At 42.2% G+C, this 24,064-nt stretch overlaps 1 pseudogene; it reads right to left on the minus strand.

Moving 5' to 3' along the window:
- Positions 1-278: 278 nt before the first annotated feature.
- On the minus strand, positions 279-1,017 carry LOC101030932 (ras-related protein Rab-5C pseudogene; annotated as a pseudogene).
- Between the last annotated feature and the right edge of the window lie 23,047 nt (positions 1,018-24,064).

A 24,064-nucleotide genomic window follows, 5' to 3' on the forward strand; every position in this document is an offset into this window, starting at 1 on the left:
AAGAAAGGGTAGCTGCTCTGACCCCACTGTCCCCATATACAAGGGTGGGGGGACAGGAGCATGTTGCTACTCCCAGCAAGGGAAGATGGGAGAGCAGCAGAAATGGGAGGAAGTGGGAAGAGCAGATCTTATATGTTTTTAAAGTGACTTAAGACTTAAAATTGAATTAGTATTTGTACAGAAAGGTGCAGGTGAGATAACTTACTCCAGCCTATGATCAAAATTCTATGGAGAAATCATGATGGACCGCTCCCCCGCTCTCCTCCCCACCTCCCCAGTGGTGTCCCGAGTCCTTAAGTGCGATTGATTAGAGTGGATTCCAGTCGGGTCGTTCAGGTGAAGGAGGTGGGGGCAGTGGGCAGGCAAAGGAGGCTCAGTTGCTGCAGCACTGGCTCAGGCTGGGTGGGTTGTTCTGGAGGTCCACACCTTGGTTTGGGCCTGGAGCACCAGCTGCATTCTGAGGCTCCTACTTGGGAAGCTTCTTAGCTATTGTCATGAAAATTTCATTCAGTTCATTGCAGTCTGCTGATGCCTACATCAACAGCAAACTACTGTGGTCTGCATAGGCTTGTGCTTCCTGGAATTCCACGCCTCTCTTGCTGGTCAGGTCTGCCTTGTTACCCAGGAGTACAATGAGGATGTTGGAGCTGGCCTGCCTCTGTAGCTTCTTCACCCAGTTCCTGGCCCATGCAAATGTATCTGTGTTGGTGATGCCATAGACCATGATGGCAGCCTGCCCCCCCTCCTTAGTACATGGGGACCAGGCTGATACCACTCTTGTCCAGCTGTGTCTCAAATCTCAAACTTGACTGTTGTGTCATTCCAGCAGACAGTCTGTGTGAGGAAGGCCACTCTGATTGTGCTGTCCTGGTACTCTCGAAACTATCCCTTGACAAAGCAGAGGACCAGGCTGGATTTGCCCACTGCAGACTCCCCCAGCAAAACCAGCTTAAACCGACAGATCTTGTTCCCAGCGGCTGGCCCATTGGGTCGTGCTGCACCTCCCTGACCCACCATTGCCCGTCCAGCTGTAGTGGTCCAGAGACGGCATGTGGGTGGACTGGTGCTGTGCAAAGAGGCACTTAGTAGGGATGAGGACCTCCAAGGTGGCTCCAGGGCTGCGCCGGTACTTGGGGACGCAGCTCAGACAGGCTCCACTTCTCTCCCCGCGCTGTTATAAGTCTTCTTTTGAGAAGTGTCTGTTCAATGTTTTTTCACATTTTTAAATGGGATTGGTTTTTGCTTGTTGATTTAGGTTCCTTATATATTATGGATATTAGACCATTGTCAGATTCATAGTTTGCAAATATTTTCTCCCATTCTGTGGGCTGTTTAATCTGTTGACATTTCTTTTGCTGTGCAGAAGCTCTTAAGTTTAATTAGTTTCCATGTGTCAATTTTTTGTGTTGTTGCAATTGCTTTTGAGAACTTAGTCATAAATTCTTTCCCAAAGGCTATCTCCAGAATGGTGTTTCCTAGGAGTCTTATAGTTTGAGGTCTTATGTTTAAACCTTTGATCCATCTTAAGGTAATTTTTGTATATAGTGAAATGTAGGGGTCCAGTTTCATTCTCCTGCATGTAGCCAGCCAGCTATCCCAGGACTGTTTATTGAATAGGAAGTCCTTTCCCCATTCCTTATTTTTGTTGACTTTGTTGAAAATCAGATTGTTGTAGATATGTGGCTTCATTTCTGGGTTTTCTGTTCTGTTCCATTGTTCTGTGTATCTGTTTTTATATGAGTGCCATGCTGTTTTGGTTATTGTAGCCTTATAGTGTAGTTTAAGGTCAAGTAATGCAATGCCTTCAGCTTTTTCTTTTTGCTTAGGATTGCTTTGGCTATTTGGGCTCTTTATTGCTTCCACATAAATTTTAGAATAGTTTTTTCTAGTTCTGTGAAAAATGTCATTGGTAGCTTGATAAGAATAACATTGAATCTGTAGGTTGCTTCAGGCAGTATGGCCGTTTTAACAATATTGACTTTTTCCTGTCCATGAGGGTGGAATGTTTTCCCATTTGTTTGTGTCATCTATGATTTCTTTTGTTGCAGAGATCTTTTACCTCTCTGGTTAGCTGTTATTTTTAGGCATTTTATTTATTTATTTATTTATTTATTTATTTTATGGCTAGTGTAAATGGGATTGCATTCTTGATTTACCTCTCAGCTTGGATCTTACTGTTGCATAGAAATGACTTGTACTGCTTTTTAATAGTCTTATTGTATCCATATAACTTCTTAAATGTAATTTTAAATTTTCTACCTAACTTTGTAAAAGTGATGTCATGCCGCATATAATTTAGGGGGAAACACATTTTTCACTTGATATGATACTGCTTATGTTTATTAATATTATTGTTTATCACTACAGTTTATTTATTTTAACCCCTATATGAGAATGTGCCAGAGTATAATCTTCCACTCTCTGGAGATAGACATTTGGATTATTTCCAGATTTTGGCTATTGTGAACAGCACTGCTATGAACACTCTTACATGTGTTTCCTGAGTACATGTGAGTGAGTGAAAATCTGGGGCATAGATTATGTTTATTTTCAACTTTAGAAAATAATGCTAAAATTTTTTATAGAAATGGTTTCACCAATTTATGCTGCCCCCAGCAATGTACAAGAGACCCTGTGAATGTGGATTCACACACTCTAAAAACTTGGTATTGTTTGACTTTTAAATATTTCCAATTCAATGGATGAAAACAGTGTTTCATTATGATCTTGATTTGTGGTTCCTAATCACCAGTGATGTGGAACGTCTTCTCATGTTTATTGGCCATATGGCTTCCTTTCTGTGAAATCTCTGTTCGTGTCTGTTGTCCATCTCTCTGTTGGGTTGAGTGGGTGTATCCTCTTATTTAAAATGGTTGTTATATACATTAAAATATTCCCGATACTAATTTTTGTCAGTTGCATATATTGCAAATTTCTCCCAATGTATAATTTGTCTTTTTTACTTTAAATTGTCTCTTGAAAAACAAAAATTTTTACTTTTAATATAATCAAATTAATTCATCTTTTATATTTTAACCAACACTTTTTGTGTTTTAAGAAACTGTTTCCTACCCCCAGATATAAAAAATATTCACACATGTTTTTTTCCTAAGAATACTAAAGTTTTGTTCTTGGCATTTAAGTCTAATCCATTTGTAACTGTAAAGGTAATTTAACCTATTTTTCTTTGAGTAACCATTTTCTCCCAGTTTCATTTATTGACTAATCCCTTTTGTTTTCATTGGTTTAATGTGACATCTATTATTTACTACAGTTTCATGCTACATGAATCTTTTTTTTTTTTTTTTTTTTTTTTTTTTTTTGAGACGAAGTCTTGCTCTGACGCCCAGGCTGGAGTATACTGGCGTGATCTCGGCTCACTGCAACCTCCACATCCAGGTCTGAACTCTCCATTCTATCACATTGATCAATTTGTCTATACCTACACCTTACAGGAGTCCACATTGTTTAGGCCGTGAGAGCCTAAAAATAAGTAAGGCAATTCCCTGCTCATCTTCAGAAGTGCCCTATCTATTTTTGGCCTTATGGTTTTCCAATTAAATTTTAGAGATGTTTTCTCATGTTTCATTTTTAAAAGCCTCCCAATGGATTTTCAATGGAATCGCATTTAATTTACAAATCACGTTGGGAAGAATTGACATCTTTACGATAATAAGCTTGTCAGCTCATAAATTAAGTATTTTCCATCCATTTATGTGTTTTAAAATATCTCTTAATAACATTCCCATTCTCCAGCGTTTAAATATCTCTTAATAACATTCCCATTCTCCATCGTCACTTGTTAGATTTATGCCTGCATATTTTATATCCTTTAATGCTACTGTAAATGATGCCTTCTCTTTAGCTGCATCTTCTATTGCTTGTTGCTTGTATATAGAAATGCAATTGACTTTTGAATATTAATTTTATATCCAGGCACCCTGATGAATTGTCTAGGCTTTTAGATTATTTGTCCTTTATAGTCTTAAATTTCACTGCATTATAGGTATATAGGAATCTTCCCTTTTTCTCCTCTTTGGTACTCTTACAGGGCCTTTCAATCTGAGGTTGCTCAGTTCTTCTTTTTTGATCTCAGGAAATATATATCTATTATTTCATAAGGCATTTTATCCCTTGTTCTCTTTCTGATACTTCCTATTATCCAGACACCAGCATTTCTACCTCTAAAATTCATATCCCCTAACTTGCCTTGCGTATGTTCTAACTCTTTCCTTTTTCTCTTTGAGAGATTTTTCCCATTTCATTTTTGGGCATAGAAATTCATTTCTAGGTTGTAATCATCCTGCTATTTATCAATCTATTGTGTTCTTTAATACGAGTATATGCTCCTAACTAATATTTCTACTTGGTTCTTGTATTATGAGCTTTTCAAATTGCCAGCCTATTTTGGCTTAGGGCTCATTTTCTCCTAAGGGTATTGGCTAATGCATCAGGCAATAACCATGGGAGAAGGGCCAGCTTCTAGTCTGTGAAGATTTCAAAAGACTCAAGAGATGGCAATGAATAAACGTTAGAGTGGAGGGAGCTTCCAGCACCTGAAAACCACAGTCCCAGCTCAAGGCCAGCTTATCCACCAGCCACAAACACACACGGAGCCTAGGGCCCACAAGATTTTTAAGTGCCCATGGAAATGTTTTGTTTCTAACTTATTACACTAACTGAAAAATAAATGAATATAATAATAAGGAATATATACTAATAAATGAATTCAGCCTGGATTTTTTTTTTTTTTTTTTTTTTTTTTGCGATGGAGTCTCACTCTGTCACACCCAGGCTGGAGTGCAATGGCACGATCTCGGCTCACTGCAACCTCCGCATTCCGGGTTCAAGCAATTCTCCCACCTCATTATCCCAAGCAGATGGGATTACAGGCATCCACCACCACATCCAGCTAATTTCTTGTATTTTTAGTAGAGATGGTGTTTCACCAAATTGGCCAGGCTGGTCTCAAACTCCTGACCTCAGGTGATCCACCCACCTTGGCCTCCCAAAGTGCTGGGACTACAGGTGTGAGCCACTGCACCCAGGCCAGCCTGGATTATTTCGTCTTTATATCAATGAAGGCACAATATATGATTTTTAATATATTTTATGAGGGAAGGGTACCCAGGACCCAGTAAAGTCATGTCTGTCCTCACTCACATAAAACACAGTCAATCACTGCTCGCTCTAGAAAACAACAGTCAGGCGAGTTCTGGTCTTTTCTCCTCCTCCAGTGCCCCAGAGTGAGAAGTGCATTAGAAGGAGACACTCCCTAGGGTGTAATTTCCAAACCCTCAGGACTGGAAGGAGCTGGAGTAGGAAAGGAGGCCAGTTGGTCCCCACCTATTTTTGTCGCTTGCTTTTGAGCTCAGGGCTCCTATTGTGCCTGATTTGAGTTCTGAGGCACCAGAGGTATGGGGACAGCACCTGTTTGACACAGAGAAATGGTGATGGAGAATCAGGAGCAGAACTCTAGCAGTTCACCCTCCCAGGGAGTGCTGGAAGCCAGAACACATCTAGCCCCAGGCCAGAGACACCACTTCCCACTCCACAAATCAAAACACTTTCTATCATGCTTGGGTGTCCTCACAGTTTTCTATCTCACAATTCCTCCTGGTTGATCACGAGGGAGGAAAACGGGCAGCTGTACTCCTTAAAGATGCAAATCTTACCTTGCCACTCACCTGGCTGAATAGCCTTAGGCGTTTCCCATTGGCCTTCCAGAGTCTTAATCTGATTCATTTAGGAGAAAGGAGATTTTATTGTAACCTCCGCTCCTATCCTATTCCAAGGTCCCCTCTGCTGCTTCTGCCCAACTCACTCTCAATTATTGTTAACTGGAAAGCTCAGCATTGAGAACTGCTGATTTAGTGCCATGGAGAAGTAGGCGGGTGTGCCGTGCATCCACGTGTCTTTCCGTGGATCATGTGCATCCACGTGTCTTTCTGCGTTCAGCTGATGGGCAAGTTGACTTAGTAAATGAGTCCATATTTTACTCTACACACCTGGCTGTATTAATTCCCCTGTACCTCTGATTTCTGCCATGCAATCCCAGCTAGAAGATGGTGAGCTCACAAGCTGGATTTGGGTCAAGGGAGGAAGCCAGACTTCTTAGAGTCTAAACCTCGTGCTTCAACCCAACCCAAGACCCGCACTTGTGCAGCAATTGAGGGCAATTTTGTTTTATATTTGGCTCCTATTCCTTCCAGTGGGAACTTTCTGGGGCTGAGAAAAAGCGAGAAGAAATAATCTGCAGGACGGGAGTCTGATTTTCCGGAATTCCTGACCACATGCCATCAAATGCCGGCTGCACCTCTTCCCCTGTGATGCTGAAGCTTTTCCAGCCCCTCTGTGAACTGGCTCAGCCCCTATCACTCCAGTCTTCTTGCCATTTCACCTCCGCCTGTGGCGTTTCTGACAGCTTGTCCTTCTGTGTGTCCCCAGCATTTAACATGGTGTCTGGCATCTCTCATATATATGTGGAATGTTAAATAGGTGTGGTCACCCCCATTTCCTGGATGCAACTCAGAGAAGCTCAGTAATTTCCCCAAAGTCACACAGCTAGTAACTGCTGGATCTAGAATCGATGTGAGGCTGGCCTGGTTCCCAGTCCCCACTTCTCTCCACAGGGCAAAGCAGAGAGCTGCTTTCTCTGGCACAGTCCCATTTGCATCCGGAGAGGGAAACTTCAGCTCACAGAGATTACACGCTCCGGTGCTGACAGCTTGTTCATCTCCTCCACTTATCTGCTGTCTATCTTCCTTACTAGTGAAGATACTGTGGGCACAGTTCTTCTTAAATTAAGCATAAGACGATATCATTTATTTAAAGCCATTTACCTGTCCATTTCCCCAGGGCCGCTCTTTATTAAGTGATTTCTCACATTTTCCGGGTGACTCAGTCAGTGTGATAGGTGCTATGCCAGGGGAAAGGAGGGGAGGGCAGAGACAGAGAAAGCCTATAAAGCTGAGTGAGTGGCTGGGAGGGAAAGCACAGTATGGCATAGTGGGAGAGAGAGTGGCTGAGCTTACTGTGAAGGCCGCCTGTCCCCGCAGAGCTCTGGGAGCTGCCCACAATGTCCTCATGAGCAATGATGCCCTTCTGAGCCATTTCCTCTGAAGTGCTCATTTGCCCCAGGAGGAAAAGCAGCTGCTGTTTGCCAGGTCAGGAGCCTCAGGGCAGAAGGCAGGTCCTGTGTTCTCAGAGGCCTGGGAAGCAAGATGGAAAGTCCTAGAAAGGAGAGGGACTTGGAGGTAATGCCAGAAGCCAGACTTTATCCAGGGTAGGGTGCTGAGGGGGCTGAGCCCTTGTGAGAAAGAAAACCTCCCTAAGGTGGGATTCAAGGCCTGAGAGCCACAGGGCCCAAAGAACTGACACATCGCCAGGGTCTCGTCGCCATCCTTGTCTAGACTGAGAAATCCAGAGGAAAACAGTAAGGAGAATCTGTGAGCAGAAGAGGCAGCTGCGCTGGGATCCGAGACACCAAACTGGGTATCACCCGGCTCTCAGGCTTGAAGGCCCTGCATGTCGAATGGAGTGTTAATCTGACGGTTCTCTCAGACCTCTTAGGCCCAAGGTGGGATCTTCGGCCTGGGTCAGAGCTTCCTGATGGTGCTGTTTGGACCTGCCGTACCACCACGTATGGAACATGTGTGGGCTCGTGACGCCCAGACCCTGCCCTGCACCTGGGTGTAGACAAAACATTTCTGATACTCCACATGGTTCAGAGCAGGCTGGCTACAGAGGCAACCCCAAAAAAAATTCCAGATTACTGATCTTGGATCAGGATACCTGGATCCTCATACCAGCTTCCTGTGTGACCCTGGTCAAGTCTCTAACCTTTCAGGGCTCCAACTATAAAATGAGGAAAATAAAGTTGACCCCTTCTACTGCATGGGGGCTTAGAGATCTGAATGGGATCCGTCTGTGAAGGAGCTTAGAATGTGATTTCTGCTGCAGAGGAAGGCAGAGAACCCATGCAGACATGGCTATGCAACTGTCAGCACAGGGGCTCAGTGTTATCAACAAAAGTGGTTGTCTTTCTTGGAATTATTTTAGAAGGGTGTCATTTGCTTCAAAGAAATAGATCATCCTGGACTGGCCACACAAGGAGCAGGTCAGAAACACTGCCTTTTACTGGGAAGCCTGGGCAGCTACTGCACCCACATCCTGGGAGATTCCCACCTAGGGGGTCATCAGGTTTGGGGACCACATGACAGCCAGCCTTAGCCACAGCCAAAATGATAAGGAGTAGGTATGGGCAACCCTGGGCTGGCAAGTTTGCAGCTATGAGGTCTCTGACCCCAGGGCTGTGCCCGCCGCATGCTGGCTGGGTGATCCATGACACATCGTGTTCCATTCCCCAATCCCTCACCCCAAAACTTCGCCATCAACTCACAACTCTGTAGAGCCACATTATTCTGCTCCATTTTATTTCAAAATTCCTCGAAAGAGTTGTCTACACTCACCGTCTTCTGTAAGGAGGGGTTCCTCTCCTCTCCTTGTTTCTTAAACTCATTCAGTGAGGTCTCTGCCCCATCAGTCTGCTCCCATCAGAGCTACCAGTGGTTGTCATGATGCAAACCGATGCGTGGTGGCTGCTTCTCGGTGCCTGTCCTCTTCCTCCTCCCGGCAGCATTTGACACCACGGTCAGATCACTCTCCTGTGAGGCTGCGCTTCTTCTGATGTCGACGATCACTGTTTCTTGGTTCTCCACTTCATTGGCTGCTGCTTCTTGGCCTCCTTTGCGGGATCTGCTTCATTTTCATTAATTTCTTGACTGAACCCCGGGATCCTCCAACATCCAAAGAAAATGTGTTTATTTTTTTTATTTTTTGGATGTTGGAGGATCCCAGGATTCAGTCCTCAGCTCTTTCTCTTCACCTTCCATACTCACTTAGTTCAACCCATCCAGTCCCACGTTCAGCAACGAAAATGCTGATAATTCCCAGCGTACACTTCAGTCCAGACCATTCCCCTGAACCCCATGTATTTATTCAATTCCCATCCTAAATGTCTACTTGGATGGCTCAACTGAACTATGTCTAAATTTCTGACTTTTTCCACCTTTCCTTTCCAATATTTCACTACCCTAGCAACTTTATTTTAGTCATTCCAGCCGAAAACATTGCCATCATCCTTAATTCTGCTCCTGCTTCCTACCTGCTCCCTCCATGTAATCCATCAGCAATTCCTGTTGGCTCTACCTGATTGCCTCATCCCACCCCACAGGCATCACCCAGTCCCAAATCACCCACATTGCACCCAGAGACCCGCAGCCGCCTCCACGCCCTCTCCTTGCTCCATCCTCATCCCCATCCATTCCTCACAGCAACGAGAGTGATCCTGCCTAACATAAAAGTAGATCATACTATACATTTGCCAAAACTCATAGGATCTGTGCAACTCAAATAATGACCCCTACTATGAAGAACGGATTTGAGTTAATAATAATGTATCAGTATTGGTTCATCAGTGATAAGAAATGTACCACACTAATATAAGAGGTACATAGCAGGGGGATCTAAGGAGAGCTGGTATCTAGGAACTTTCTGTACTTTTCCGCCAAATTTTCTGTAAACCTAAAACTTTTCCAACAAAAAATTATCTTCATAGAAAAAAAAAAATAGATCAGATCACTCCTCTGCTCTGAACCTTCCAGGGGCTTCTATCTCCTTGTAGGGCAGAGGGGAACAAATCCCCCACAGGAGCCCAGAAGAACTCCTGTGGCGTTGGCCTCCTCTGAGCTCTAGAGCCTCAGCCATCTCTCTCCCTCTCCCCCTCCCCTTCACTGTGTTCCAGCCACTCCGGCCTCTTTGCTCACCCTCAAATACAGCAAGCGCCCTTCCCTGCCTCCCCCAACCCGGAGTTTAGGATTTACTCTTCCCATTGCTTGGAAGGCGCTCCCCAGATGTCTCCTTGCTGTCTTCAGGTCTCATTTTGAAGTTCTGCTTCAGAGAAGTCCTCCCTTACCACTCCATGAAACATGGCACCTCCTCTCACTCTCTCTCCCTTTATGACACTTCATCCTTCTTCTCTGCATGTAGCACTGTCTGACCTTTAGTAAGATTATGGCGCTGGGTACAGTGGCTCATGCCTGTAATCCCAGCACTTTGGGAGGCTGGGGCAGATGGATGGCCTGAGTTTGGGAGTTTGAGACCAGCCTGGCTAACATGGTGAAACCCCATCTCTACTAAAAATACAAAAAGTTAGCCGGGCATGGTGGCAAACACCTGTAATCCCAGCTACTTGGGAGGCTGAGATGAGAGAAAAACTTGAACCCAGGGGGCAGATGTTGCAGTGAGCCAAGATTGCACCATTGCACTCCAGCTTGGGCAACAAGAGCAAAGAGCAAAACTTTGTCTCAAAAGAACAGATTTTCACTGTATTTCCCTACAGGTCACTTCCTCAAAATTAAAAGAACAAAAAGGTCTTGAAGTCTAGAACTGGATCACTTGGCCCTTTCTCTTCTTATCTCCTCCCAGCTCAAAGTGCTTGTATCCCTGAACAGCCAGCATCCTCTGGATCTGCAGTTGGGTGGGATGTGTTCCAGCCTTGGGACAAAGCTCTTGGTGATGTTAGCCTTCTTCTGGAAAACACACTTTGTTTGCCCACCATTGCCACTCTGTTTCCCCATCACAGCACTTTTTCCCTGGGCACCCCGGGAATCTTTGCCCTTCCTATACCAGGTCACTCTGTGGGCCTGATGTGTGCTACACTTCTTGTAGAAGGTTCTTCAGTTTCCAGGTACTTTGACCTCTTGCAGTAGAGATGTCTACACAGTGAAAATGGAAATCTGGCATCTGCCCTCTCTGTCTTGCCACAAACACATCACATCTGATGTGTCTGTGTAATTTTGTTATCTTCCTCCACTGGAATGTAGTCACAGGGACTTTATGCATTTTGCTTAACTCTATCTTTGTTGCCTAAAAAAGAGCTGGGTACTGAATGATGTTTAACTAATATTTGTTGATGTAATGAATTAAAAAGCAGAACAAATTAGAGTCCTTTCAGGGAGTCGGCCCTGGAAAGGCTCGGAAAGTCTGGAGTGGTAGGAGCTGGGTAGTGAGGGGATGAGAGTGGCTCAGTCGCCATAATGATGCAGTTTGACAGAAGGAATTTCAGCATCTGTTGCTAAGGGGATGGCCAAATGCCCATGTCACTCCAGCTGTGTTGTCCCTAAACAATAGCATATTTTCCAGCTGGTGATTCAGCCTCCCTGAGATCTGGCTTGTAGTGCATTTGAGGTTGTTTCCTGTTCGTTACGCTCTGTACACTTTCAAAAAGCCCTCATTAGCTGAATTAATCCAAATATCGTATATCTCCTTTATTTGCAAACAGAAGGACACAATTCATTGCAGAGAGGTAGAGAACTAGCCTCATGCCCAAGTCTACAAGTATATCAGTTTAACATTTTTTACCTGCTTGTATTCTTGTGGTTTCTTTTCTTGACCAACTTCAATTTGCTCCAGGTTTCCAGGAATCAAAAACAACAGATGATAATGTTACCTCAAAATGTCATAAATAACATCTTTCCAAACAAATCTCCCTTTGCATCTCTGATCAATTTCTTTGTTTCTCTTTCTAACAGAATAAGGCTATGAATCCTGATTATGCTCAAGTATAGGTAGTTTTTTTCTAAATCCTAAATTATTACTCAGAAAAGAAGAAATCACTTATTGTCAAGTGCTTATGAATGCTTTTATTAGCAGCACTCTTTATCATTCACCTTAGAATAATGCCCCCAGGCAGTTGAAATCCATGTAGAACTTTTGGCTCCCAAAAACTTAATTAATAGCAGCCTACTGTTGACTAGAAGCCTTACTGAGAAACTAAATAACTGATTAAAGTATATTTTATATATTACATGTACTATATACTGTATTCTTACAATAAAGTAAGCTAGAGAAAAGAAAATGTTATATATATATATATATATATATATATATATATATATATATATATAATTTTTTTTTTTAAGACAGAGTCTCACTCTGTTGCCCAGGCTAGAGTGCAGTGGTACAATCTCGGCTCACTGCAACTTCTGCCTCCTGGGTTCAAGTGAACCTCAACCTCCTGAGTAGCTGGCACTACAGGTGTGTGCCACCATGGCCAGCTAATTTTTTTGTATTTTTAGTAAAGATGGGGTTTCACTACCTTAGCCAGGATGGGTCAATCTCCTGAACTTGTGATCTGCCTCCCTCGGCCTCCCAAAGTGCTGGGATTACAGGCGTGAGCCACCGCGCCCAGCCTATTAAGCGAATCTTAAAGAAAATAAAATGTACCTATTAAGTGGAAATGGATTATCATAAAGGTCTTCATGCTTGTTGTAGGCAGACAGAAGGAGGAAGAGGAGGGCTTGGTTTTGCTGTGTCAGGGGTGGCTGAGGTGGAGGAAAATCTGTGTACAAGTGGACACCCGCAGTTTAAACCCGTGTTGTTCAAAGATCAACTGTGCTTTATCTTTAACAACAAATCACTGTTGGAAGAAGACACATAAATCTCATACTTCTCAACCCTGGCCAGAATGTTGAGGGTGGGGGAGTTTAAGAAAATCCTGATGATCGGATCCCACCTGAGACCAAGAATATTGGAATCTCTGGAGTGGTACTGGGCATTGGTATATTTTTCAAACTTTATTTTTTTTAAACAGGTGTTACCAGTTCATATGATTTGGATATTTCTCCCCTCCAAATCTCATGTTGAAATGCAATCCCCAGTGTTGGAGGTGGGGCCTGGTGGGAGGTGTTTGGATTATGGGGGCAGGTCCCTCATGAAAGGCTTGGTGTCCTCCCCATGGTAATGAGTGAAGTCTTGCTTTATTTATGTACGTGATAACTGCTTTAAAAATGGCCTGGCACCTCTCTTGCTCTCTCTTACCATGTGACATGCCTCCTCCCCCTTTGCCTTCCACCATGATGTAAGCTTCCTGAGGCCTCACCAGAAGCAGATGCTGGCACCGTGCTTCGAGTACAGTCTGTAGAACCATGAGCCAAATAAACCTCTTTTCTCTATAAATTACCCAGCCTTCGGTATTCCTTTACAGCAATGCACAATGGACTGATACACCAGTGTAAAGCTAGGACAGACAGTCTCTGTCCCTAAATGACCTCAGTCCTTACTGATTTTGTGTATTTATAGAAGCCACTTTTCAGAGTCAATGTGCAAGAAGCTAAAGAAATTTAACTTTGATTTTGTCATTATTCTTGGGGGGTGTGGCTTCCTTCTGTTCTTATCAACCCATTCTCAGGAAACTGACAAGCTCAGTCACACTGAGGTGTTAATGACTGATAACACTTCATGGGTTAGTTTTTTAACAGAACATCCCTTGCCCTGAACAGGAGGAGCCATGGAGCCTTCTACATCCACTCGCCCTTTTCCACTATCCTATGGCTGACCAGCTGCTTCCTGTAAGGCCTGTCCAGATTCCTGAGAGAAACTTTAGGGCTTCTGGCCATAAAAATAGAGTGTTTCAAGGACATAAGCGGGGCAGTAAGCAGGGCAGTGTCCCTTTAATTTGCTGCTGGAATTGGGCAGCATCTGAGATCAGGACCTTTGAAATATTTATCTGCTTCTTATTTATCTGGGCAGGGTGCAGGGGAGAGGAAAGGTCCTGGGAACTCTACCCAGAGTCAGGGAGAATACAGGAAAAACTTTGCTAAACTTGTCTGAGTAACTTTTACTGTACTTTTTTATTATAAAAGTAACAAACGCTTACTAGAGAAAACTTGAAATATGCAAAAAAGTGCAGAGAAGAAAGAAACCATCTATAATTCCCCAACCAGGCGATGGCCAGTGTTAACAGTTTGGCATATTTCCAGCTAGAGCACTTTTTTAAGCACAGACACATGCTCTCTATAGAACTCTGTATAATGTTGCATCCTCTTCTTTTTCCTTGAACGTTACAGCATAAGCACATTCCTATGTCATTAAAAATTTTTTTTAAAACATAATCTGGGTCAGGCCCAGTGGCTCATGCCTATAATCCCGGCACTTTGGGAGGCTGAGGCAGGCAGATCACAAGGTCAGGAGTTCGAGACCAGTCTGGGCAACATGGTGACACCCTGTCTCTACTAAAATACAAAAAATTAGCTGGACGTGGTGGCGGATGCCTATAATCCCAGCTACTCAGGAGGTTGAGGCAGGAGAACGACTTGAACCCGGGAGGCAGAGGTTGCAGTGAGCCGAGACTGTGCCACTGCACTCCAGAACGAGACACTGTCTCCAAAAAAAAAAAAACAAAACATAATTTGGAATGGCTCCATACCATTCCCTCATTTGCCCTCTCACAATTTAACTAATTTCCTATTGTTGGATATTTAGGTTATTTCCAAGTTTTCATTGTATGAAGATAAAGACTAGCAGCCATTCACAGATCTGCTTGTATTTCTGTGTAATTTTTAGTTTAATCTTTGATCAGAAAGTCAACATTGTGTTGAAAAAAGTACGCCTTTTTTTGGTTTTGCTTATTTTTTTAATAATGGAGGCAAATTTCATTTAACATAAAATTCACCATTTTAACTATTTTAAAGATTGGTTTTTGTGGCTTCTAGTACATTTACAGTGTTGTGCAACCATCACCATTATCTAATTCCAGAACATTTTCGTCACCCCAAAAAGAAACCCTGTGTCCATTAAGCAACCACTCCCCATTTCCCGTCCTTCCAGTCCCTGCTTTCTGCTTCTGTGAATTACCATTGTTCTTGTTTTTGGAATACCAGGATTCAAATCCTGGTTCACCTACCAGCTAGGCTTATGACTGTAAGAAGTTACTTAGCCCTCTTCAGCCTTAGAATCCTCATGTGTAAAAACTGAGCTCTTGGCAACTTAAATGAGATATAATATGGGAAAACTCATGGCATTTAATAGATGCAAAATAATTTTAAAAATTAAAGCATTATAGCTAAAATGGACTTTTAGAAATAACATCATACCATCTACTCTACAGATGAGGAAACTGAGGTCCAGAAGGAGTAAATAAGTGGAATCTTCTCAGTGTAGCTATAATTGAGCTTATACCTACATTATTTTGCATGCTGTACAAAGTATGCTACTATAATCCAATGTGCTCTCTCTCTATATATATACATATATATATGTGTGTGTGTGTATATATATATATTTATATATACTATATATGTGTGTATGTATATATATATACTATATATGTGCATGTGTATATATATATTTATACATACTATATATGTGTGTGTGTGTATATATTTATATTTACTATATATATATGTGTGTGTATATATATTTATATATACTATATATATGTGTGTGTGTGTATATATATATGGCTATAGTTCAGTATAGCTGCACTTTGTGTCTACACTAGTTTGTATACATGCTCTGGACTGACAATGCTCTGTTTTTTATGAAAAATACAAGCCTCACTTCAAATGATTATGGGCTTAGCCAACATCTTGCAGAGGCACTAGGGGTTCCAGTGCAGCTGGTCTCAGATTAGTGTTTGGGAAACAGGCATCTGGTTGCTGTTGTTCCATTGTCTCTTTTTGTGTTTTCAAGACACCTACAAAGGTGCTAAATAAGCCAGAGGTGATAGTCTCTAAATGTCACTCCACAGGTTGCTTATGAGTTGAAAAGGGTCACTGGATAAAGCCAGTGGAAACCACCTTAACAATGTGGACAAACTTGACATCATCAATAATGGGACAGATGGACTTAACTGCCCCTGATGTGATGTGCTGAGGACATAAAATCACCCATGTAATATGCTTCCCAAAAATGTCTGACCTTTTATCATGAGGATACATATCAGGCAAATCTAGACTTAGTCTTTAAACAACTGGCCTGAGCTCTTCTAAACTGGCAGTGACATAATAGGCAAAGAGGGCGAGGGAACTCTTAACGATGAGATTACACCAGAGGGACCAAAGGGACTTGACATCTAAGTACAAGGTGTGATTCTGGACTAGATTGTGGATTTTAAAAAGAAAAAGGAAAGCATGTGACAATTGGGGAAATCTGAATATGGACCATGCATTAGATAATATTGTACCATGTTTAATTTCTCGAATGTGACAATTGTGTTATGATTATGCAGGAACATGTCCTTGTTATTGGGAGATACATGCTGGATTCTTTAGAAGTAAAGGATCATCATGTTTGTAATTTACTCTCAAATCATTTAGCCAAAAAAATGTGTGTGTGTGTGTGTGTGTAGAAAGAAAAAGAGATAAATAAATTTGTAAACATGTAAAATGCTAGCAATATGTGAGTGTAAAGAATATAGATATTCATCTTACTCGTATTTAAACTTTCCTGGATTTGAAATTTTTCAACATCGCAAAGTTGGAGGAAAAATAAAATGATATCTAGCCCATAGAAATGTACTGTTTGAGCTTTACAATGTTTAAAATTTGCTGGGGTAGGGGGAGCAATGTTTAAGAATTGAAGACTTTCACTTACAAATCTAATTTTCAACTTTTTAAAGAAACTATCACATCTGGCACACAGCCCACATTTTTGGCAGGATAGAAACTGGTACTGCTGAGTGGTCTCTTTCTGCTTTAAAAGGGCCCCTGCACCACTCCAAGCCTGGGCTCTTACGCCCATGGTATAGAAGCAGCATTCAGACAGAAAAGCTTTGATGGTGGAGAATTTTCACAGCAAGCTCTATATAGGACAGGAGAAGGTTCTGGACCAAAACCCCTCAGAAACCTACAGAGCTGGTTAGGTTGCCAATGTAGCCAACCAAACCAGCGTGACCTAACAGCCTGATCACAATCCTCCTTCCACACTTGCTAGGCCTGCTAAAATGGGGGCTAAGCCTCCTCCTTCTGACTGGGGACTACCCCAGAGCCCCATCCTTACCAGATGAGGGGCTTCTTGAGAGCAAAGACTGTCGACTTCTGGCCTTATTTCTAGAGGAAGGTGTCTGCTAGACATGCATCTTTGACAGCAGACACCCAAATAACATTTTAGGAATCTTGATCACACTAACATCCATGGAGTACTCCTAACAAAGTATTTCACTCAGAAGCCTGTAGGTTATTGGTGGCTAACCTGTTGCCATGGTGTTCATCATGGTAGCCAACCAATCACAGATCAAAACAGGCTAGGGCACGAGCAGCACCTCATATCTTTGCAGAAAATTATGATACTTGGTTAGCTAAGATTAATCCAGTTAGGAGACACATGCACATGCCTCACATGACAGCATTTTAATAAGATAATGTCCTTGTCATTGGTGGAGGAAAAAGAAAATGTCAATTTTGATCTCAGCTTCACCACTGACTCACCCTACAAGATTGAGTGAGGCATGTAACTCATCTGCGTCCTCAGATTCCTCACTGATCAATTGAGATAATTGTCCCTGCTGGGCCTGTTTCACTGGGATGTTGTGCTGAGGGAATAAGATATGTAGGAAGGACCATGTGTTGAAAATATTTTAAAATACTGAAATAATATTAATGTACTATTTTGGGACCATACTGTTATTTTTTCCCCTAGAAAGATCTTCCCTACTTCAAGGTCATCTAGTTTTTTTGTTTGTTTTGTTTTGTTTTGCTTGTTTGGTTTTTTGGTCTGTTTGTTTGGTTTTGTTTTATCTCTCTTTACTTCAAACTTTCCCTTACCCTATCCTGGAGTTCTTAAAGCCCTCAGGAATGGCTTTTCTTGAAGACTCTGGCACAAAACATACACAGATGAGGCCTGGACACTCAAGCCACAGGACTCCCACAGGAGCAAGAATGGGCCTTCTCTATCTCTGTCACTCTCGACAGAGATGAAAAGGCTCTGTCCTGGACCTGGTGCTGAATAGGAGCTCAGTTTGTGTTTGTTGAGTGAATGAGTGAGTGACTCAGGAATGTAGGTGGCCCTACCAGAGGAGAGTTCAGCTGGGGAAGGGAAGGGGTAGGACGAATGCCAACAGCCAAGTGTCTCTGCACAGCAGGATGGCCCAGGGAGCAGAGAGGAGGGGCCTGGGTTTGGGTCTAAAGGAGAGAGAGACCTGCTGGATTATGTGGAGGAACTTCTGGCTTGGGCAACGCCCCGGTGATGTGGGAGCCAGTGGGTAGTGTAAATGGATTAATAATGGTCTACAGCCAGCAGGGCTGAGAAGCTCCATGCCTCACTTGCCACCTGGCAGGACAGTCTCAAAAGCCACTTTGTTCTCAAATTCGCCAGGAAAACAACTTCACTTTAGAGCTGCCCAGTTTCACTCTCCAGGTTTGCTTTATATTTCTTTGATGCAGGAAGGGTTTGGTGTTCTGCTTAGGTACAACAATCCAACTAACTGGATTCAGCTTTGAAAACAATAGATTAATGACCAGGTGCGGTAGCTCATCCTTGTAATCCCAAGGAGGGTGAGGCAGGAGGATTACTTGAGCCAGGAATTCAACACCCTGTCTCTATTTTAAAAAAATAAAATTAGTTGTTTGTGGTAGAGTCTGCCTAGAGTCCTAGCTACTCAGGAGGCTGAGACAGAAGGATCACTTGAGCCCAGGAGTTGAAGGGTACAGTAAGTTATGATCGTGCTGCTGCACTCTAGAATAGACAGCAGAGCAAGATGAAAAGAAAACAATTTAAAAAAGAAAAAAGAAGAGAAAACAATAGCTTAAGGAAGGCAAAGTGGCCCATTGCTCTGAAAGCAACCATTCTCAATCCTGTAAAACTGGGTGTTTTTGACATCCATAAAATGCCAGGCACTGTGTTAGACTCTAGAAGCAGGGGTATTTAAAAAGAAAAAAAAAAGACTTTCATACCCTCAAAGCACTTATAGTGACAAGAGGCAAAAAGTGGACACGTGAATGGGTGGGCAGTGTGGGGCTTGGAGAAGCACCAGGTGCTGCAGGAGCCCCGTGGAGGCCGTCCTAACCCGGCCACTGGAGGACAGCTGGAGGCCTGCGGGAGCCGTGGAGGAGGGGAAAGGGCACTGGACAGTGGTTGTTCAAAATCAGCCACTTTTTTAAAAGAACCATTTGTGTATGTGTGTGTGACATATACTCGTGATGAGAATCATTACCTAATACAACTGTTGCTTCTAATCCTAAACTCAAATGCCTCAAACACACAGGAGTTCGGGAGATGTAGTAGAAAGATATGCTTTGTGTAGGTATGCATGCGGAATTGCAGACCAGGCCCTTTCTCCTCACATTGTTACAGCTCTTCCTCCTCCATGAAGGCCTCTTTGACTCTCCAATGTGATCCCTTCTCTTTGGCAACCCTAGAGCACCCATTCTGTTCCTCGCCTGTGACAAGAGGTGTTAGTTATTTTTGTATTAGTTATTTTTTTTTTTTATCATGCAGCAAGTACCTTCTGAGAGCCTGCCATGTGCTAGGTGCTGCCTCTAGAGTCTAATACAGTGCCTGGCATTTTCTGAATGTTAAAAACACCCAGTTTCACAGGATTGAGAATAGTTGCTTTCAGAGCCACTTGAGAAACTGTTTGGTACTTTCATATAAAGTTAAACATACCCTTTACCAGATGATCTAGCGATCCTACTTCAGGGTATTTACCCTAGAGAAATGAAAATTGGTGTTCACACAAAAACCTGTATATGGACACTTGTAGTACCTTTATTAATAATTGCCGAAAACTAAACCCAGATGTCCTTCAGCCAGAAAACGGACCGACAACTGTGGTACATCGATACAATGGATGAAATGCTACTCAACCATATAAAGGAACTAAGTATTGATTCAAACAACAACATGGCTGAATCTTAAATGTATTTAGTAAATGAAAGAAGCCAGAATCAAGAGGCTCCATATTGTATGATTCCATTTATATGACATTCTGGAAAACGCAAAACTATAGTGTGGTGAACAGATGAGTGGTTGTCAGAGATCGGGAAGAGTTAACAATGGAGAGGCAGCATGAGGAATTTAGGGGTGACGGACCTTTTCTTCATCATGGCTGGTGGTGATACACTACTCTATACATTGGTCAAAACTCATAGAACTATGCATTAAAAAGAATGAATTTTACAGTGTATAAAATTTTAAAAAATCAGTTAGGATGTGGGGTGAACTGAAGTCAGGACACAAACTCTAACAAATGATCAAACTATATTATAAATGAATAACCTCACTACACTGATGGAGGTGGTGAAGAAAAGAACTAATCTAAGTAAGTAAGCGGTATTTTGACTGGGAATTGCAAGGTTAAAGAAAAATGAACTGTGCACAAATGATGTAGTTGGTAAATTTGTTTTTCATGTGGACATGTATTAGCAGTTCTGAAAATGGATATACTTTGACTGAACAAGAAGTAAATATGTTATGGATAAGAGAAGCCAGTTTTCCCCATCAGAGAAAGAAATTACAAATAAAAACAAAGGGAAGGCTAGAATAAACTCTATGTTATCGGATTGGATGCAAAAGTATCAGTATGAACTCATGTTTGTTTATGGTAAAATACACACAAGATAAGATTTACCTTTTTAAGCTTTTAAATTGTACAATTCAATTGTGACATTAACCACATTCGCAATGTTGTGCAACCATCTCCACTATCCAATTTGGGAACTTTTTCGTCATCCCAAACACAAACTCTGTAACCATGAAACAGTAATTCCCCATTCCCTGACCCTCTCCACCCTCAGTAATCTCTATTCTACTTTCTGTCTGCGAATATGCCTATTCTAGTACTTGAAGTAAGTGGGATCCTACAATATCTGTCATTCTGTGTCTCGCTGATTTCACTTAGCCTACTTTCTGGGTTTATTCATGTTGTAGCATGTATCTGAATTTCCTTCCTTTTTAAGGCTGGATAATATTTCATTGTACTATATATTACATTTTGTTTATCCATCTGTTTACGGACACTAGTGGTCTTTTAATATATATACAGAGAAGTAGCTACAAAAATAAATATAGATACATGTATATTCACATATTAGTGCACATTCATAAAAATCCTATCTCAGCTGGGCATGGTGGCTCATATCTATAATCCCAGCACTTTGGGAGGCCAAAGCAGGCAGATCACTTGAGCTCAGGAGTTCGAGACCAGCCTCAGCAACATGGTAAAATCCTGTCTCTACAAAATATATGACACTTAGCTGGGTGTGCTGGTGTGCACCTGTAGTTCCAGCTCCTTGGGGGCTGAAGCAGGAGGATCGCTTGAGCCAGGAGGTCGAGGCTGCAGTGAGCCATATTTGTGCCACTGTACTCCAGCCTGAGCAACAAGGTGAGACCCTGTCTCCTGGGGAAAAAATTATATATATATATATATATATATATATATATATATATATATTACATACTTTGATATATATATATGTATATGTATATATATATATATATATATATGTATTTTGTATATATGTATATCTTATCTCTGTCTGCTGAGAGAGCCTAGAAGCAATAGCATCCCTGTGGCAATGAGCACACCTGCTCTCAGAGTTTGGTTGAAAATACCATTCTCCAACAAGAGAAACCAGGGAGAAGAAGATGATTCCATGTCGGGGCAGGGAAAATGCAAGATGATCCTGGAGCATTTTGTGGGGCCAGAAAGATGTGAGCCCATGTGAAGGAGCTCCAATAGCCAAGGCTAGAACAGTGTGAGGAATAAGATAAATAACTGTAATAATAATATTATCAGATTATAACCATATAAATATCCACGAGTTTATTCTGATATAGAGAAATAACTGGAGAAATAAGTAAGTGGGAAGGAAAGGAATCTCTTCCTTTCAGAAGAATTCCAACTAATAAATATGGAAGGAATGAAGGAAATAGAAAAATCACCATTAGAACACTACAGTAATAATACTGAAGGCAAGATCCACAGCAGATATTAAAATTAAGGGGCAAAATTTTGGGAAGAAAGATACTTGCAAAGTACCTTTCCCCAAAATTTATTAATTACTAAGGTTAAAATAGTAGCTTAACAGTAGGGAAACCCAGAAGATACCACCTTAACCAATTTTCAAAGTTAACCTCCTCAATAATAAAGCATACAGACATCCTGTAGCCCCTGCTGTGATAGACTCAGAAGAGCACACTGGCTCTGTGGCATTCTTGCCAAAAATCTATAACCACAATATAAACATCAGAAAACCTTATACAAACCCAAACTGAGGGACAGTCTACAATATGTTCCAGTCATGAAAAACAGGGGAAAACAGCAACTATCACAGATTGGTCCAAGAGACTAAAATGACAGGACAACTGAGTGCAGTGTGGGATTTTGGCTTGGATCCCAGAAGAGAAAAGGGATATTAGTGGGAAAATTAGTGGAAATCCAAATAAAGTCCATAGTTTGGTTAGTAGTGTTGTGCCAATGTTATTATCTTAGTTTTGACAATTGTCGGATTAATGATTATGTAAGATATTAACATTAGGAGAAACACGAAGAATGTATGAACACCATGCGATTTTGCAACTTTTCTATAAGTTTAAAATTATCTCAGTAAGTTTTAAAAAGAAGGAATAAATGCTTTGCTGCCCTCTGTATGTTTGTCAAATATACATAGTATGTTAGTAAAATGGTATAAATGTATTAGTTTATAAGTTAATACCTGTGACATACTGGTGGTACGTGTGCTCAGACGTTTGACGGGGTTCATGGTGAAAAAGGTTTGGAGACCACTGTTCTTCAGCACAAGCAAGAAGCTCTGGAGATACCCACCATAGTCAAACTCACGGACACAGAAAGTGAAATAGTGGCTCCAGGGGCTGGGGGAGGAGAGGATGGGGAATTATCTTTCAATGAGTAGTTTCAGTTTTGCAGGATAAAATGAGTTCTGTGGGTAGATGCTGGTGATGCTGTGTAACAGTGTCAGTGGTCTTAAGGTCACCGAATTACACACTTAGAATGGTTAAAATGGTTATTTTACAAGTTTCCTGTCACAATTTTAAAAAGAAGAAAAAGGACTGCAGAATTTATAATTCAGCTCTGCACTATCTCACTTTTACGTATTTCTTGCAGGTTAGATTTTTCTTCCCACGGGCTTCACATGATCTAGGTCTGGAACACACCTTGTTCTGGAACGCAGTGGCAGCAGCCTAGATATCAGTTTATGCTTAGTCCATACATAGAGATTGACAGGAGATGGAAAAGGTCAGAGTACAGAAAAGGAAAACTTCCCACTTGTGTTCACTGGGGGAAACTATTAACGAGGCTCCATTGAAGACTATCTCAATTTCCCAGAGACAAGACAAGCTTCCCCTAGGTCTTTGAGGCCTCACGACTCTAGGCTCAGATGTAACCTGGGAGATGCGTGCTCCTTCTCTATCCTCCTTGACCACCTTCCTGAGGGGACTCGGCCCAGGCTGCAGGTGTGTGAGATCTTCCTACCTGACTTATGTTTAATCTTTTTGTATTTGTCATGACCCCATCTGTAGAGGCAAGGTTATGTCCTGGTAACGAACAATCCCCAACCTCAATGGGTTCGAACATCAGAGGTTTATTTCTTGCTCACTCTGCGCATCTGCCATAGGTTGGCTGGGGGTTCTCTGTGCTGCCATCCCTGTAGATCCAGGATGATGACACTTTCCAGAACGTTGTGGTGACCGGGGGAGCTGGCTCTTGGAGCCTTTGCCTAAAAATGACTCAGGTTGTTTCTGTGCACATTTCATTGGTTAAAGTGTGTCACAGCCAAGCATGATTTAGAGAAGATAAGAAATGATAATCCTTGTGCTATCTATTACTGGTGAAAAGTTACAGTCCACCACTCTGTTGTACTTTCTCCGCCACATTTCCTTACCCTCAAGGGGAATCAGTTTTGGAGCTGGAGAGAACCGTATCCCCACTCCCAGCCCACCCCCTGACCCCACACACCCTGCACCACTGAAAAAACCCTCAAAGCCTCTGCTTCCTGGAGGTAAGACCTCAAAGCCCAATTAAGATCATTTTTTGGGGGGAGGGTCCGTTTGCACACTCCAGGCTGGCTCCATCCAGATGGCTGTGAGGGTCCCACCCTACTCCTCCTGGGAGAGGACTCATGGCCATTGATGAAAAGTACATGTGGGCTGCCCACCATGGCCCCGTGTGACTCACTGGCTTCCCAGAAGCTAATCAGTAACTGGTGATTAGTGATTCTCCAGCTCATTTTCCCCTCTACCCCTACTGGGAATCCCTAGCTGA

This window comes from Saimiri boliviensis, chromosome 1 (genome assembly GCF_048565385.1).
Source record: "Saimiri boliviensis isolate mSaiBol1 chromosome 1, mSaiBol1.pri, whole genome shotgun sequence".
In the NCBI taxonomy this organism is placed as follows: Eukaryota; Metazoa; Chordata; class Mammalia; order Primates; family Cebidae; genus Saimiri; species Saimiri boliviensis.